This window comes from Zea mays, chromosome 8, assembly GCF_902167145.1.
Source record: "Zea mays cultivar B73 chromosome 8, Zm-B73-REFERENCE-NAM-5.0, whole genome shotgun sequence".
NCBI classification, from domain to species: Eukaryota; Viridiplantae; Streptophyta; class Magnoliopsida; order Poales; family Poaceae; genus Zea; species Zea mays.
This window is the reverse complement of record NC_050103.1, coordinates 182,323,227-182,341,472: the sequence shown is the minus strand read 5'-3', so window position 1 is coordinate 182,341,472 and position 18,246 is coordinate 182,323,227.

Here is an 18,246-nt window from a genome sequence, read left to right as displayed (position 1 = left end):
CGACCATTTTTAAGTACGTGTTCCACCACCCGCGTTTTGGTCCCTAGAGCACCTTAAAGTTGTTCTTGGCTTCCCACAAGCTGTAGAGTTTAGGGTTTAGGGTTTAGGGTTTAGGTTTTAGGGCCTCCCGTGACACATGCTTTTGTCATCGAACAGCGATTTTGTGCCTCCCGTGCGCCACCCATGATTTGACCATTGAGTCTGGTAAGGCTGTTTTGGCCTCCCGTGAGCTATAGCACACGTTTACATGGCCCAGCGACCATTTTTATGTCCGCGTTCCGCCACACGTGTTTTTGTCCGCGGAGCACCTTAAAGCGGTTCTTGGCCTCCTGTGAGCTTTATCACACATTTCCGTGGCCAAACAACCAATTTTATGTATCCGACCTGTCACCTTCGTTTTAGACCGGGGAGGCCGTTATGGCATTTTTTTTGCTACCCATGAGCTATAGCACACGATTTTATGGAAACCTAGACCCTAAATCCTATCCCTAAACCCTAAACCTAAACATCGACACTAAAGGATTTTAGTGTCGAAACCATGGTAAAATGAAATTTGAGTCTCCCAACCTTATCAACTTTGCTGACATAGTAGAATTTTAGTGTCCAAACCATAGTACACATTTTGGTCGCCGGAGGCCGGTAAGGCTATTTTTGGCCTCTCGTGACACATGTTTTCATTGTCAAACAACGATTTCATGCCTCCCGTCCGCCACCCATGATTTGGCCACTGAGACTACAAAGGCTGTTTATGGCCTCCCCTAAGCTATATCACACATTTTCATGGTCGAGCGACCATTTTTATGTACGTGTTCCACCACCCGCGTTTTGGTCCCCAGAGCACCTTAAGGTTGTTCTTGGCCTCCCACGAGCTGTAGCACACGTTTCCGTGGCCAAAGAGCCAATTTCATGTATCCGACCTGCCACCTACGTTTTAGACCGGAGAGGTCGTTACGACATTTTTGCCACAAGTGAGCTATAGCACACGTTTTTATGGTAACCTAGACCCCGAATCCAATCCCTAAACCCTATCCTTAAACACCAAAACTAAAAGGTTTTAGTGTCCAAACCATAGTAAAATGAAGTTTGAGTCTCCAAACCATAGTAAGCTTGCAGGCATGGTAGAATTCTATTGTCCAAACCATAGTACACGTTTTAGTCCCCGGAGGCCCGTAAGGCTATTTTGGCCTCCCGTGACACATGTTTTTATCATCGAACAGCGATTTCGTGCCTCCCGTCCGCCACCCATGATTTGACCATTGAGACTGGTAAGGTTGTTTTGGCCTCCCGTGAGATATAGCACACGTTTTCATGGCCCAGCGACCATTTTTATGTCCGTGTTCCGCCACACGTCTTTTTGTCCCCGGAGCACCTTAAAGCGGTTCTTGGCCTCCCACGAGCTATATCACACATTTCCGTGGCCAAACAACCAATTTTATGTATCCGACCTGCCACCTTCGTTTTAGACCGGGGAGGCCGTTATGGCATTTTTTTTGCCACCCGTGAGCTATAGCACACGATTTTATGGAAACCTAGACCCTAAATCCTATCCCTAAACCCTAAACCTAAACATCGACACTAAAGGATTTTAGTGTCGAAACCATGGTAAAATGAAATTTGAGTCTCCCAACCATATCAACTTTGCTGACATAGTAGAATTTTAGTGTCCAAACCATAGTACACATTTTGGTCCCCGGAGGCCGGTAAGGCTATTTTTGGCCTCCCGTGACACATGTTTTCATCGTCAAACAACGATTTCATGCCTCCCGTCCGCCACCCATGATTTGGCCACTGAGACTGCTAAGGCTGTTTATGGCCTCCCGTAAGCTATAGCACACGTTTTCATGGTCGAGCGACCATTTTCAAGTACGTGTTCCACCACCCGCGTTTTGGTCCCTAGAGCACCTTAAAGTTGTTCTTGGCTTCCCACAAGCTGTAGAGTTTAGGGTTTAGGGTTTAGGTTTTAGGGCCTCCCATGACACATGCTTTTGTCATCGAACAGCGATTTCGTGCCTCCCGTCCGCCACCCATGATTTGACCATTGAGTCTGGTAAGGCTGTTTTGGCCTCCCGTGAGCTATAGCACACGTTTACATGGCCCAGCGACCATTTTTATGTCCGCGTTCCGCCACACGTGTTTTTGTCCGCGGAGCACCTTAAAGCGGTTCTTGGCCTCCCGCGAGCTTTATCACACATTTCCGTGGCCAAACAACCAATTTTATGTATCCGACCTGTCACCTTCGTTTTAGACCGGGGAGGCCGTTATGGCATTTTTTTGCCACCCGTGAGCTATAGCACACGATTTTATGGAAACCTAGACCCTAAATCCTATCCCTAAACCCTCAACCTAAACATCGACACTAAAGGATTTTAGTGTCGAAACCATGGTAAAATGAAATTTGAGTCTCCCAACCTTATCAACTTTGTTGACATAGTAGAATTTTAGTGTCCAAACCATAGTACACATTTTGGTCCCCGGAGGCCGGTAAGGCTATTTTTGTCCTCCCGTGACACATGTTTTCATTGTCAAACAACGATTTCATGCCTCCCGTCCGCCACCCATGATTTGGCCACTGAGACAGCAAAGGCTGTTTATGGCCTCTCGTAAGCTATAGCACACATTTTCATGGTCGAGCGACCATTTTTATGTACATGTTCCACCACCCGCGTTTTGGTCCCCAGAGCACCTTAAAGTTGTTCTTGGCCTCCCATGAGTTGTAGCACACGTTTTCGTGGCCAAAGAGCCAATTTCATGTATCCGACCTGCCACCTACGTTTTAGACCGGAGAGGCCGTTACGACATTTTTTGCCACAAGTGAGCTATAGCACACGTTTTTATGGTAACCTAGACCCTGAATCCAATCCCTAAACCCTAACCTTAAACACTGACACTAAAAGGTTTTAGTGTCCAAGCCATAGTAAAATGAAGTTTGAGTCTCCAAACCATAGTAAGCTTGCAGGCATGGTAGAATTTTAGTGTCCAAACCAAAGTACATGTTTTAGTCCCCCGAGGCCCGTAACGCTATTTTGGCGTCCCGTGACACATGTTTTTGTCGTCGAACAGCGATTTCGTGCCTCCCATCCGCCACCCATGATTTGACCATTGAGACTGGTAAGGCTGTTTTGGCCTCCCATGAGATATAGCACACGTTTTCATGGCCTAGCGACCATTTTTATGTCCGCGTTCCGCCACACGTCTTTTTGTCCTCGGAGCACCTTAAAGCGGTTCTTGGCCTCCCGCGAGCTATATCACACATTTCCGTGGCCAAACAACCAATTTTATGTATCCGACCAGCCACCTTCGTTTTAGACCGGGGAGGCCGTTATGGCATTTTTTTTGCCACCCGTGAGCTATAGCACACGATTTTATGGAAACCTAGACCCTAAATCCTATCCCTAAACACTAAACCTGGTAAAATGAAATTTGAGTCTCCCAACCATATCAACTTTGCTGACATAGTAGAATTTTAGTGTCCAAACCATAGTACACATTTTGGTCCCCGGAGGCCGGTAAGGCTATTTTTGGCCTCCCGTGACACATGTTTTCATCGTCAAACAACAGTTTCATGCCTCCCGTCCGCCACCCATGATTTGGCCACTTAGACTGCTAAGGCTGTTTATGGCCTCCCGTAAGCTATAGCACACGTTTTCATGGTCGAGCGACCATTTTTAAGTAAGTGTTCCACCAACCGCGTTTTGGTCCCTAGAGCACCTTAAAGTTGTTCTTGGCTTCCCACAAGCTGTAGGGTTAAGGGTTTAGGGTTTAGGTTTTAGGGCCTCCCGTGACACATGCTTTTGTCATCGAACAGCGATTTCGTGCCTCCCGTCCGCCACCCATGATTTGACCATTAAGACTGGTAAGGCTGTTTTGACCTCCCGTGAGCTATAGCACGCGTTTACATGGCCCAGCGACCTTTTTTATGTCCGCGTTCCGCCACACGTGGTTTTGTCCCAGGAGCACCTTAAAGCGGTTCTTGGCCTCCCGCGAGCTTTATCACAAATTTTCGTGGCCAAACAACCAATTTTATGTATCCGACCAGCCACCTTCGTTTTAGACCGGGGAGGCCGTTATGGCATTTTTTGCCACCCGTGAGCTATAGCACACGATTTTATGGAAACCTAGATCCTAAATCCTATCCCTAAACCCTAAACCTAAACATCGACACTAAAGGATTTTAGTGTCGAAACCATAGTAAAATGAAATTTGAGTCTCCTAACCATATCAACTTTGCTGACATAGTAGAATTTTAGTGTCCAAACCATAGTACACATTTTGGTCCCCGGAGGCCGGTAAGGCTATTTTTGGCCTCCCGTGACACATGTTTTCATCGTCAAACAACGATTTCATGCCTCCCGTCCGCCACCCATGATTTGGCCACTGAGACTGCTAAGGTTGTTTATGGCCTCCCGTAAGCTATAGCACACGTTTTCAGGGTCGAGCAACCATTTTTAAGTACGTGTTCCACCAACCGCGTTTTGGTCCCTAGAGCACCTTAAAGTTGTTCTTGGCTTCCCACAAGCTGTAGGGTTAAGGGTTTAGGGTTTAGGTTTTAGGGCCTCTCGTGACACATGTTTTTGTCATCGAACAGCGATTTCGTGCCTCCCGTCCGCAACCCATGATTTGACCATTAAGACTGGTAAGGCTGTTTTGGCCTCCCGTGAGCTATAACACACGTTTACATGGCCCAGCGACCTTTTTTATGTCCGCGTTCCGCCACACGTGTTTTTGTCCCAGGAGCACCTTAAAGCGGTTCTTGGCCTTCCGCGAGCTTTATCACACATTTTCGTGGCCAAACAACCAATTTTATGTATCCGACCAGCCACCTTCGTTTTAGACCGGGGAGGCCGTTATGGCATTTTTTGCCACCCGTGAGCTATAGCACACGATTTTATGGAAACCTAGACCCTAAATCCTATCCCTAAACCCTAAACCTAAACATCGACACTAAAGGATTTTAGTGTCGAAACCATAGTAAAATGAAATTTGAGTCTCCTAACCATATCAACTTTGCTGACATAGTAGAATTTTAGTGTCCAAACCATAGTACACATTGTGGTCCCCGGAGGCCGGTAAGGCTATTTTTGGCCTCCCGTGACACATGTTTTCATCGTCAAACAACGATTTCATGCCTCCCGTCCGCCACCCATGATTTGGCCACTGAGACTGCTAAGGCTGTTTATGGCCTCCCGTAAGCTATAGCACACGTTTTCATGGTTGAGCGACCATTTTTAAGTACGTGTTCCACCACCCGCGTTTTGGTCCCTAGAGCACCTTAAAGTTGTTCTTGGCTTCCCACAAGCTATAGGGTTAAGGGTTTAGGGTTTAGGTTTTAGGGCCTCCCGTGACACATGCTTTTGTCATCGAACAGCGATTTCGTGCCTCCTGTCCGCCACCCATGATTTGACTATTAGGACTGGTAAGGCTGTTTTGGCCTCCCGTGAGCTATAGCACACGTTTACATGGCCCAGCGACCATTTTTATGTCCGCGTTCCGCCACACGTGTTTTTGTCCCCGGAGCACCTTAAACCGGTTCTTGGCCTCCCGCGAGCTTTATCACACATTTCCGTGGCCAAACGACCAATTTAATGTATCCGACCTGTCACCTTCGTTTTAGACCGGGAAGGCCGTTATGGCATTTTTTGCCACCCGTGAGCTATAGCACACGATTTTATGGAAACCTAGACCCTAAATCCTATCCCTAAACCCTAAACCTAAACATCGACACTAAAGGATTTTAGTGTCGAAACCATGGTAAAATGAAATTTGAGTCTCCCAACCTTATCAACTTTGCTGACATAGTAGAATTTTAGTGCCAAACCATAGTACACATTTTGGTCGCCGGAGGCCAGTAAGGCTATTTTTGGCCTCCCGTGACACATGTTTTCATTGTCAAACAACGATTTCATGCCTCCCGTCCGCCACCCATGATTTGGCCACTGAGACTGCAAAGGCTGTTTATGGCCTCTCATAAGCTATAGCACACGTTTTCATGGTCGAGCGACCATTTTTATGTACGTGTTCCACCACCCGTGTTTTGGTCCCCAGAGCACCTTAAAGTTGTTCTTGGCCTCCCATGAGCTGTAGCACACGTTTTCGTGGCCAAAGAGCCAATTTCATGTATCCGACCTGCCACCTACGTTTTAGACCGGAGAGGCCGTTACAACATTTTTTGCCACAAGTGAGCTATAGCACACATTTTTATGGTAACCAAGACCCCGAATCCAATCCCTAAACCCTAACCTTAAACACTGACACTAAAAGGTTTTAGTGTCCAAGCCATAGTAAAATGAAGTTTGAGTCTCCAAACCATAGTAAGCTTGCAGGCATGGTAGAATTTTAGTGTCCAAACCAAAGTACACGTTTTAGTCCCCCAAGGCCCGTAAGGCTATTTTGGCCTCCCGTGACACATGTTTTTGTCGTCGAACAGCGATTTCGTGCCTCCCATCCGCCACCCATGATTTGACCATTGAGACTGGTAAGGCTGTTTTGGCCTCCCGTGAGATATAACACACGTTTTCATGGCCCAGCGACCATGTTTATGTCCGCGTTCCACCACACGTGTTTTTGTCCCCGGAGCACCTTAAAGCGGTTCTTGGCCTCCCGCGAGCTATATCACACATTTCCGTGGCCAAACAACCAATTTTATGTATCCGACCAGCCACCTTCGTTTTAGACCGGGGAGGCCGTTATGGCATTTTTTGCCACCCGTGAGCTATAGCACACGATTTTATGGAAACCTAGACCCTAAATCCTATCCCTAAACCCTAAACCTAAACATCGACACTAAAGGATTTTAGTGTCGAAACCATAGTAAAAAGAAATTTGAGTCTCCTAACCATATCAACTTTGCTGACATAGTAGAATTTTAGTGTCCAAACCATAGTACACATTGTGGTCCCCGGAGGCCGGTAAGGCTATTTTTGGCCTCCCGTGACACATGTTTTCATCGTCAAACAACGATTTCATGCCTCCCGTCCGCCACCCATGATTTGGCCACTGAGACTGCTAAGGCTGTTTATGGCCTCCCGTAAGCTATAGCACACGTTTTCATGGTTGAGCGGCCATTTTTAAGTACGTGTTCCACCACCCGCGTTTTGGTCCCTAGAGCACCTTAAAGTTGTTCTTGGCTTCCCACAAGCTATAGGGTTAAGGGTTTAGGGTTTAGGTTTTAGGGCCTCCCGTGACACATGCTTTTGTCATCGAACAGCGATTTCGTGCCTCCTGTCCGCCACCCATGATTTGACTATTAGGACTGGTAAGGCTGTTTTGGCCTCCCGTGAGCTATAGCACACGTTTACATGGCCCAGCGACCATTTTTATGTCCGCGTTCCGCCACACGTGTTTTTGTCCCCGGAGCACCTTAAACCGGTTCTTGGCCTCCCGCGAGCTTTATCACACATTTCCGTGGCCAAACAACCAATTTAATGTATCCGACCTGTCACCTTCGTTTTAGACCGGGAAGGCCGTTATGGCATTTTTTTGCCACCCGTGAGCTATAGCACACGATTTTATGGAAACCTAGACCCTAAATCCTATCCCTAAACCCTAAACCTAAACATCGACACTAAAGGATTTTAGTGTCGAAACCATGGTAAAATGAAATTTGAGTCTCCCAACCTTATCAACTTTGCTGACATAGTAGAATTTTAGTGCCAAACCATAGTACACATTTTGGTCGCCGGAGGCCGGTAAGGCTATTTTTGGCCTCCCGTGACACATGTTTTCATTGTCAAACAACGATTTCATGCCTCCCGTCCGCCACCCATGATTTGGCCACTGAGACTGCAAAGGCTGTTTATGGCCTCTCATAAGCTATAGCACACGTTTTCATGGTCGAGCGACCATTTTTATGTACGTGTTCCACCACCCGTGTTTTGGTCCCCAGAGCACCTTAAAGTTGTTCTTGGCCTCCCATGAGCTGTAGCACACGTTTTCGTGGCCAAAGAGCCAATTTCATGTATCCGACCTGCCACCTACGTTTTAGACCGGAGAGGCCGTTACAACATTTTTTGCCACAAGTGAGCTATAGCACACATTTTTATGGTAACCAAGACCCCGAATCCAATCCCTAAACCCTAACCTTAAACACTGACACTAAAAGGTTTTAGTGTCCAAGCCATAGTAAAATGAAGTTTGAGTCTCCAAACCATAGTAAGCTTGCAGGCATGGTAGAATTTTAGTGTCCAAACCAAAGTACACGTTTTAGTCCCCCAAGGCCCGTAAGGCTATTTTGGCCTCCCGTGACACATGTTTTTGTCGTCGAACAGCGATTTCGTGCCTCCCATCCGCCACCCATGATTTGACCATTGAGACTGGTAAGGCTGTTTTGGCCTCCCGTGAGATATAACACACGTTTTCATGGCCCAGCGACCATGTTTATGTCCGCGTTCCACCACACGTGTTTTTGTCCCCGGAGCACCTTAAAGCGGTTCTTGGCCTCCCGCGAGCTATATCACACATTTCCGTGGCCAAACAACCAATTTTATGTATCCGACCAGCCACCTTCGTTTTAGACCGGGGAGGCCGTTATGGCATTTTTTGCCACCCGTGAGCTATAGCACACGATTTTATGGAAACCTAGACCCTAAATCCTATCCCTAAACCCTAAACTGTGACGGAACCTCCCAAGTAATTAGGCCCACCTACAGTTGTCCTTGTCCAACGGACCTCAGACACCCTGTAGGTGCCCCTGAACTACTTGATAAGTTCGGTATCTTCTTTCTTACCTTACCAGGAACGTTTCACCCGTCTTGCAGACATTACAGAACATCGGAGATAAAGAAATGCGGAAGCGATTACATAACTTACATTTATTTAAAAAGTAAGTTCAAGTTGTTTATTACAGACCAGAAATATAAAACGAGTGCTGAGTAGTACTATTACACATACCAAGGGAGGTAAAAACTCCTCCCGATAGTTTTAAACAAAAGTTCTATATGGAGGACCAAGTCCTCCTGCACTTCAGTCTTGTTTCTCCTCCTTAGGAACCACCTTGGTACAGAAGCAACAGAAATCTGCTACTTCCTCACCTAAAAACAACGAAGGGATAAACCCTGAGTATGGAATTACTCAGCAAGTCTTACCCGACTAAAGAAAAGACTCTCAAGGGTATGCTGGATAAATAGGAATCAAGGAGAGGCTTTAGCAAGAATCAACTTCGATACTTTTGCAGAAATAGCTTACTAAAGTGAGTCCTTACTTTCAATATTTTAGCGCGAGATTAAATATTAATAGACTCTGTTTGCATCTAGTCTAATTTCATCATCTCTTCAATACAACATCATTTTTATCCATAATGTTCACATCCTGACTTAGGTTGTAGGGAAGTGACCAAGTCTTCATAACCGCGAAGGTACGGCGATCCGAATCGATTATACTCAGCTGAGGATCTCCAATCACACGACATATGTAGCACTTAACCCTTCCATATGTCAACCCGCCACCGGGGTTCTTAAGACCAGATCAGGTTCACGCAAACCGAGAGCACAGATACACCACCGTCCAGCCTCTTGCCACGGAGGGTACACGCTACTCTCGCCACCGCTCCATGCCCATTTCGTGTTATCTTATTCTGGCCTTAGTCTGCCTGAGGCAAGGCTTACCCATGACGAGGCATGTGACCAGTTAAAGGGTCCTCGATCAGCACGCCTACATACACGTTCAATCCTTAATCAACCTGGGTAGAACATCACCTGTTCCTAACCCAAGTCTCAATTTAAGTATTTCCCATCCTTAGGATTGTTTCTATTCCTTAGGATGAAAGAGCATCACAGGGAACTTTGCAGTAAGATCCCACCATTGCTCCAAATGAAAATATTCTTGCAGGTAGAAGCCATCCTTTCTCGAGCTAGGCTAAGGATAACCTCTATCCACAAGATCTATGCAAGGCTAAGCATTTTTGTAAATCATATTTTGATACTTCACAGAAGTATCTATAAAGGTATGGATATCAAGGAAAGAAATGCATCAAAAGGTTTCAAGCAATTCCTATAAACCTAATGCACATTTCACTAGACTTAAAGTGTGCGAAAGTTATTTAAAAACACAAGGAAAGGGTTGCATGCACCGGGGCTTGCCTTCGTTCGTAGGTGAGTCTGGCTCGGGTCCACAAATATCAAAGTAGAAGCAGTTTCCTGCTTGAGAATCCGAGGGTGGTGGTGTCCTTTCTTCAGTGACTTCCACTTCTTCTTCACGTTCTAACATAACCATATATATACATATATAAGAATGAATGCCATGTAATGCTCATGAGAGTGCGAAGATAATAAGATTTATTATCTAAGTCTTGAATACAACTTTCCTTCACGGAACTCCGAGAACTTAGGGTTTCCGGAGTCTGTAAAGGAGTTCATAGAGCAGGGGGGTTTTGGGTTCTAGTTATCAAACATGGTCCAAATCAATTCAAACATTACCCAAGGCTTCTAAACAATGTGGGGAGTTTATATAAAAATTTTGAACATTTTTGGCATTACTATTAATTCTCTAAAATTCTAGAACTATTTCTTTAAGCTATTTTAAATGCCCTAAAATTCCCTGTTTAAACTAAAAATCATGAAACTATTTTTATTAAATTATAGGGAAAATAAGAAATCTAGGAAAATTGGTTTCACAATTTCAGGATTGTTCTACATTTTTCCATGGATTTCTAAAGTTATTTTGAAAAAGAAAAAGGAAAAGACTCAACAGTATTGGGCTCAAACTTGCTTAAGCGGCCTAACTCCACGCAGAAGCGTACGCGCGCCCGCGCCCGCGCTAGCGGTTTTGCAGAACGGCCCTTGCGTTTTTGTCTAACAGCGAACGAGTTCTTTCACTATTTAACAGAGCCACTGACAACTTGCAAAAGAGACCCCCGGTTTCTGTTTCTTCGCAGTGGGAGGTCCCCGACGGCGTCGCCTGGAGGATGAACTCCGGCGAGCACGCAGACCGGCCGGAGGGGACCAAGACCGGCGCTAGTCTTCGGTCTAAACCAAATCCGTGACCTAAAGAGTATTTCCCCTAACTTAATTGCACTAATGACCAACTAAGGAGCTCTGGCCACGGTGACCGAGAGCATGGCGGCTAGATCGTCGTGTTCCCAGCGATTGGTGGTCTCTTAGTTTGAATTGATGGCTCGGCAAGCATCACAGAGCAACCAGAGTGCTCAAACAAGGGAGAGAGAGAGAGATGAACTAACCGGATTGGGGCTGACCGCGGTGATGTGAGTTTTGCGGTGGCGGAAACCCGGATTGGGGAGAAACCAAAATTCAAGCTCTCGGAGGCACGGTTGCTAACGATTGTTGGTGGCTGGGTGGGTGAGGATGTTACGCAGCTAGGGGAGGGCTCAATTTATAGGCGGAGCGAGCGGGGCCGCGAATTTTGGACGAGACACACGGCGGTCGGAAGTGAGGAAGAATGCTGGTGCAGTGAACACGTGTTCACCGCCGTGGCAGTAACTCCGGTGGTCGACGGGGAGTTTAGAGGGAGTCACGGCGATGCGATGGCGCGGTTAGGACACGCGGTGGCCAACGGCGATGGCACGACGACGGTGAGCAACTTTACCCGCGGGCGGTGAGCCAGGGGAGGAGTACCGCGGCTGACCGGGGTGGCTTCCAGCTTGACGGCGGCGAAGATTTTTCTACCCGAAGCGTTATCCAACCCAGCCGAGCACAAAACGTGACGGCAATGGCACGAATCGCGGCGGCAGGTCACCGGCGGTGATAACAGCTGCGCTGGCGATCTGATCTCCCTGGTAGCACTGTACCATGGCGAGTGCTCCATCAGACAACCTGACAGAGCAACTTGGAGCATGATTTACTCTCAATTTCCAATGACAACTCCTCCCAAGCTCTGCAGCAAAATTGTAGAGCTATAAACCAGCAATAATTCGATTATAGGGCTTGAACTCATTTGAGCACTAGATCAAGGTTGAATTCATACTCAATGTTGGCTCTGTTACACGGAACATCTGAATTTCAGACTGAATCAGCCTGACAGCTTGATTTCAGGCCTGATTATCTCCAATATTTTCTTAACAACAATGCTCACACTCTTAAGCAAAGTTGTTCACCTATAACTGGGCTATAATTTTGATGTGGTGACCTAGGGCAAACTTTTAATGATTTGAAAGCTATAAAGCTCCAAAGTTGAGCCAAATCTCTGATTTCAGACTTAGCATAGAACTCAAATGAGGTCCATTTTGCAAATAAGCCCAAAATCCAAGAATTAGCTTACAAATCCACACATTTGTGAACCAAATGACTTAAGACACTTATTTAACTTGGTTTTTGCACTTTAGTCCAAAAGTGGACTAATTTTGCACATAGGTCCCTAGGGTTTGGATTTAGGGTTTTCTAGGGTTCCAATTAGGGTTTCTGGCATCCCAGGGGTATAAATGTGATTCAACTTTATTTTTGGGGACATTTTATGACTATTCCCCCAAGGCTTTTAGGTTTTCTCAACTTGGATTAAGTTTTACCCCTTTAATCCCTAATTAGGGTTAAGTTCCCTATCCAGGGTCTTGTTTGCAAAACACCAAAACAATACAACTTGTTTGAAATTTTTACCTAGTAAAGGCACTCTAGGTGTATCAAACATATGCAATGCCAATGCTTATGATGCCATGCTCAGATTTTAGTTATAGTAACACCAGGGGTGTTACATCCTTTCCCCCATAGAAGAATCTCGTCCCGAGATTAAAAGTCCTAGGGTAAGTAATGGAAAAGGAAATGTGTCACATTTTTATTCCCTTATTTCTGGTACAAGGCTGGGGTGGTTTGGGAATTACTCCTTTATTACAACACTAAATATATTTTACAAATTACATGAGGCTAAAAAGCCTGGGAAATTCTTATATAAAAAGTCTTGAGTTTCCCATGTAGCCTCATCTTCAGAATGCTGGTTCCACTGTATCGTATAGAACTTGATAGTTTTTCTTCGGGTAACCCTGTCCTTTTGATCCAAGACTCGAATAGGGTGCTCAGAATATGTTAAGTCCGGCTCAAGGACAACATCTGTCACTACAACGATTCGATCAGGAATCCGAAGACACTTCTTCAATTGTGACACGTGGAACACATTATGCACGACAGACAATGTCTCGGGTAGTTGGAGTCGATATGCCACTGGTCCACATTGCTCAAGTATAGGGAAGGGACCAATGTACCTGGGTGCAAGCTTCCCTTTAATCCCGAAACGCGATATAACCTTCATTGGTGAAACTTTCAGGTAGACATAATCTCCTACGAGAAAGCATAAGGGTTGTCGTCGTCGGTCGGCATAACTCTTTTGACGAGTTTGGGCTTTCTTCATATTATGCATTATTTTCTGAACTTTGTCTTCAGTTTCTTTTACCAGGTCAGGCCTAAAGAAGTACCTTTCACCTGGTTCAGACCAATTTAGCGGAGTACGACATCGTCGTCCATACAAAGCTTCAAAGGGTGCCATCTTGATGCTTTCTTGATAGCTATTATTATATGAAAACTCCGCTAAGGGCAAACATTCATCCCATTTTTGTGAGAAGTCCAGAACACATGCCCGCAGCATATCTTCGAGTATTTGATTGACCCTCTCAGTCTGTCCACTTGTTTGAGGGTGATAGGCCGAACTGTGGAGCAATTTGGTACCCAGGGATTTATGAAGTTCTTCCCAGAATTTGGATACGAACTAAGGTCCACGATCCAACACTATAGTCTTCGGAATACCATGCAAACTGAGAATACGGGCAATGTATAATGCTGCATAGGTGGCCACTGTATACTTTACCCTAACAGGCAAGAAGTGGGCAATCTTTGTAAGTCGATCAACAATCACCCAGATAAAGTCATATCCTTTTGCGGTCCTGGGCAATCCCACAATGAAGTCCATACTTATGTCTTCCCATTTCCATGTCGGTATTGGTAATGACTGTAATGGACCGGCAGCTTTCAAATGTATGGCTTTGACACGTCTGCAGGTGTCACATCTCGCCACATAGCGTGCAATTTCGATCTTCATCTTTGTCCACCAGTAATGTTGCTTCAAGTCTTGGTACATCTTAGTGCTTCCGGGATGAATAGAGTAGCGGCTAAGATGTGCTTCATCAAGAATTTGCTGGCGGAGCTCTTCATTCTTTGGCACCACTATGCGGTTATTAAACCATACAATGCCTTAATCATCTTCTTTGAAACATTTAGCTTTTCCAGCCCTTATCTTCTCACGAATGTGTCTCATGCCCTCATTATCCTTTTGGGCATCAATTATCCTTTGCAAGAGGACTGACTCAAGCTTTAGCTGATTCAAAGTTCCTTGTTGGACCATTCCTAGGTTTAGCTTCTCCATCTCTTGACATAAAGTGTTGTCAGAGGTCTTCACCGTAAGACAATGACAGGAAACCTTACGGCTTAGTGCATCTGCCACAACATTGGCTTTACCTGGGTGATAATGAATTTCCAGTTCATAGTCCTTAATAAGCTCAAGCCATCAACTCTGCCTCATATTCAATTCTGACTGGGTGAAGATGTACTTTAAGCTTTTATGATCTGTATAGATATGACAGACATTTCCCAGCAGATAGTGACGCCAAATTTTCAGGGCATGAACCACAGCAGCTAGCTCCAGATCATGAGTTGGGTAATGCTCCTCATGTCGGCGCAACTGCCTTGAAGCATATGCAATTACTCAGCCCTCTTGCATTAATACACAGCCGAGTCCACTGCCAGATGCATCACAATATACATCAAAAGGCTTGGTCATGTCCGGTTGAGCCAATACCGGAGCAGTGGTTAAAAATGTCTTCAATTGTTCAAATGCTTCATCACACTTTGAAGACCAATTGAATTTAACATCATTCTTCAATAAACTTGTGATTGGTTTCACAAGCTTTGAAAAGTCTGGTATAAATCTGCGGTAATATCCCGCCAGTCCAAGGAAACTTCGGACTTGATGAACAGTGGTCGAGGGTTTCCACTCCAAAATGTCCTTGACTTTGCTGGGGTCTACCGCAATCCCTCTGGCAGATAGAACATGTCCCAGAAATTGAATTTCCTCCAGCCAAAACGCGCATTTGCTGAACTTGGCATACAACTGATGTTCCCTCAGGCGCGTTAACACGATCCGTAAATGTTGGGCGTGCTCCTCTTCATTCTTGGAATATATCAAAATGTCATCAATGAAGACCACCACAAACTTGTCTAGCTCGGGCATGAACACCGAGTTCATCAAATAAGTGAAGTGGGCCGGAGCATTGGTTAACCCGAAAGACATTACCAGATATTCAAACAACCCATACCGCGTAGTGAACGCGGTCTTTGGTATATCTTCGGGCCGAATATGGATCTGGTGATAGCCCGATCGGAGATCAATCTTTGAAAATACCCTTGCTCCAGTCAGTTGATCAAATAGAATGTCAATCCTTGGAAGAGGGTACTTGTTTTTTATGGTGACCTCATTCAAGGGTCGATAATCCACACACATTCGTAAGGTTTGATCCTTCTTTTTGACGAATATGGATGGACAACCCCATGGCGATGAGCTTGGCCGGATGAATCCTTTCTCCAGGAGATCTTGTAATTGAATCTTCAATTCTGCCAACTCATTAGGAGGCATTCGGTATGATCTTCGAGAAATGGGAGCCGTACCGGGCTTCAACTCTATTACAAACTCTACCTCCCGCTCAGGTGGCAATCCCGGCAAATCCTCGGGAAAGACATCAGGGAACTCGCATACTACCGGGATATCCTTGATTTCTGGTACCATGACTTCGTAAACTCTGCCAGTAATTTTGTTTGGAATAGGGATGGGCAAAAGAATTTCTTCTTGATTACGACTCAACCTGATGGTTCTTTGATCAGTATTGAGTGTTGCTTTATGCTTGGCCAACCAATTCATACCCAAAATAACATCTATGTCTTGGCCTTTCAGGACGATCATATTGGTAGGAAAGTTCCGTCCGGCCAATGATACGGGCACTTGATAGGCCACTTCTCTAGTAAAGATTTGTCCCCCAGGTGAGTGTATTTTAAATCCCTCTTTTGATTCATGGCATGCAATGTGATGTTGCTCCACAAATTTCTTGCTAATAAATGTATGCGAAGCACCAGAATCAAAAAGAATAATTGCAGGGTGACTGGCCACGAGAAACGTACCCATCATCACCGGTTCACCTTCCGGTGTAGTGGCCACTTGAGTATAGTATATCCGCCCCGTCTTCTTTGTATTCTTCCCCACATTGTTTCCCTTGGGCTGAGCTGATTTCCCAGATCCTTGCTGATTATTCGACTGATTCTGCTTGGGATAGGGGCAATCTTTGATGAAATGCCCAGACTTGCCACAATTGAAACATCCGGTTGAAGAGCTGGGCAAAGCAGGGAATCGAGTGCCTAGGACACCCGGCTGACTTGGGGCAGTGGGGGCATTATTGGGACGAATAATTATTGGCTGCTTGAAAGGGAATGAGGGTGGACGAGAAAAAGAGCGATTTTGGCTAGAAGGCCGGATCACAAACCGTTGCCTTTTTGCCTGGCCCTGATTAGACTTTTCACCACCAAATCCCTTGTTCTTTCCGGAACCTGTATATTTTGCTTCAACAGATAGGGCTGTGCTAACAGCCTTTCCATACGTGAGATCTATGCAGGTGGCCATTTTTCTCTGCAATCGATCATTTAGACCCCTCATAAAGCAATTTTTCTTTTTCAGATCAGTGTTCACCTGATCGATTGCGTATTGCGACAGGTGATTAAACTTGTTGAGATACTGATTGACAGTATCTCCTCCTTGTTTTAGCTTCATGAACTCTTCTTGCTTCATATGCAGAACACCTTCGGGTATATAATGCTCGCGGAAGGCTATTTTGAATTCTTCCCAGGTTATTTGATGATTGGCCGGTTGAATGGCCACAAAATTACCCCACCAAGTACTGGCAGGTCCGCGCAGTTGCTGAGCTGCGAATAAAGGCTTCTGAATTTCTGAACAGCGCAGCAGTCCGAATTTTTGTTCAATCACTCGAAGCCATTCATCGGCTTCCATGGATCTTTAGCTTTCACAAACAAGGGCGGACGTGTCTCCGAGAAGTCCAGATAAGAAGTTTCGCGGGGTCCCTGTTGATAGCCCCGCCCACCAGGCTGCTGGAACTGTTGGCCCGCCATTTCTCTCAGAAAGCGGGTATTGTCAGCAGTTGCGTTCACTAAGGCGGCAATCGCCTCAGCCAGTGTGGGAGGAACAGGAGGTGGATTGGGTGTAGATTCCCTCCCCCGGGAGGTACCAGCTCCGTCCTGAGCTCGAGTCTTGGAAGGCATCTGTGGCAACAACATTTGGAAACAATATGATATGCCAAAGAAAAAGCCATTCCATTTTACATTACCAAAAGTAATGTTACAGACTCAAGACTCTTACAACAGTATACATTACCTAGTATACAATAGCACTACCTATTATACACTAGTACAACCTACAATACACTATACTACTTCTACTTCTACTACACCATTAGTCCTGCTTCCCGTTGCTTTTGGCGGCCTCGTCATCGGGTGTGGAAGACCATATGTCGACCAGCCTCATGGAAGGAGGGGGCTCAAAAAGGTCGAACTCACCACCAAGCGCGTGTCCCGCAACATGGGAGGGTCCGGCTTCCGCCTCAACAGGGTGCGCAGGTGCACTAGGGTGTAATTGCGAATACAGTACATGGACTTCCTCATGTAAAGTATTGCAATAGACCTGCAGGTCGTCGACAGCTGAGCTAAGTTCCTTGATTCGAGCTTGAGCCCTTGCTTCCTTAGCACATGCCAGCAAACGGGACTGAACTGCCTAGTCGAGCGCCAAGTCCCGATCAGTAAGCTGATCCCGCAGGTGGCGGATGTCCCTTCTTAATTCATTTATTCTATCTCCATCCGCAACCCATATATTGGTCCTGTGTTGCAATTCCGCTTGAAGTCAATTTACTCGTGCTTCAAGATCCCCTATTGGATCATTGCTCCCGCTGCTACTGTCCTCATGTCGAGGGGCCAGTTGATGTCGGGGCACACCGATTGGTCCAGTTGACTTGCTCGCCGTTTTCCTTGTGCGCGGCGGCATCTTTCTAAGGGGGAAAATTTTATTAGTATAATTCTTAGCATGATGCATGTGTAAGTACAGAATCAACCTTAGTTGATTCAACCTTCTATACATTGCACTCTTCCTATCAGGTCTTTAAGATAGACTCTTCTGAATACTTAGGTAAGAAGAGAAGAGAGTTTCTAGGTAAGACTTTTTAGAAAATCCTTTTGAAGATGCCTCATAATATCTGCAAAGAAGGGTTAC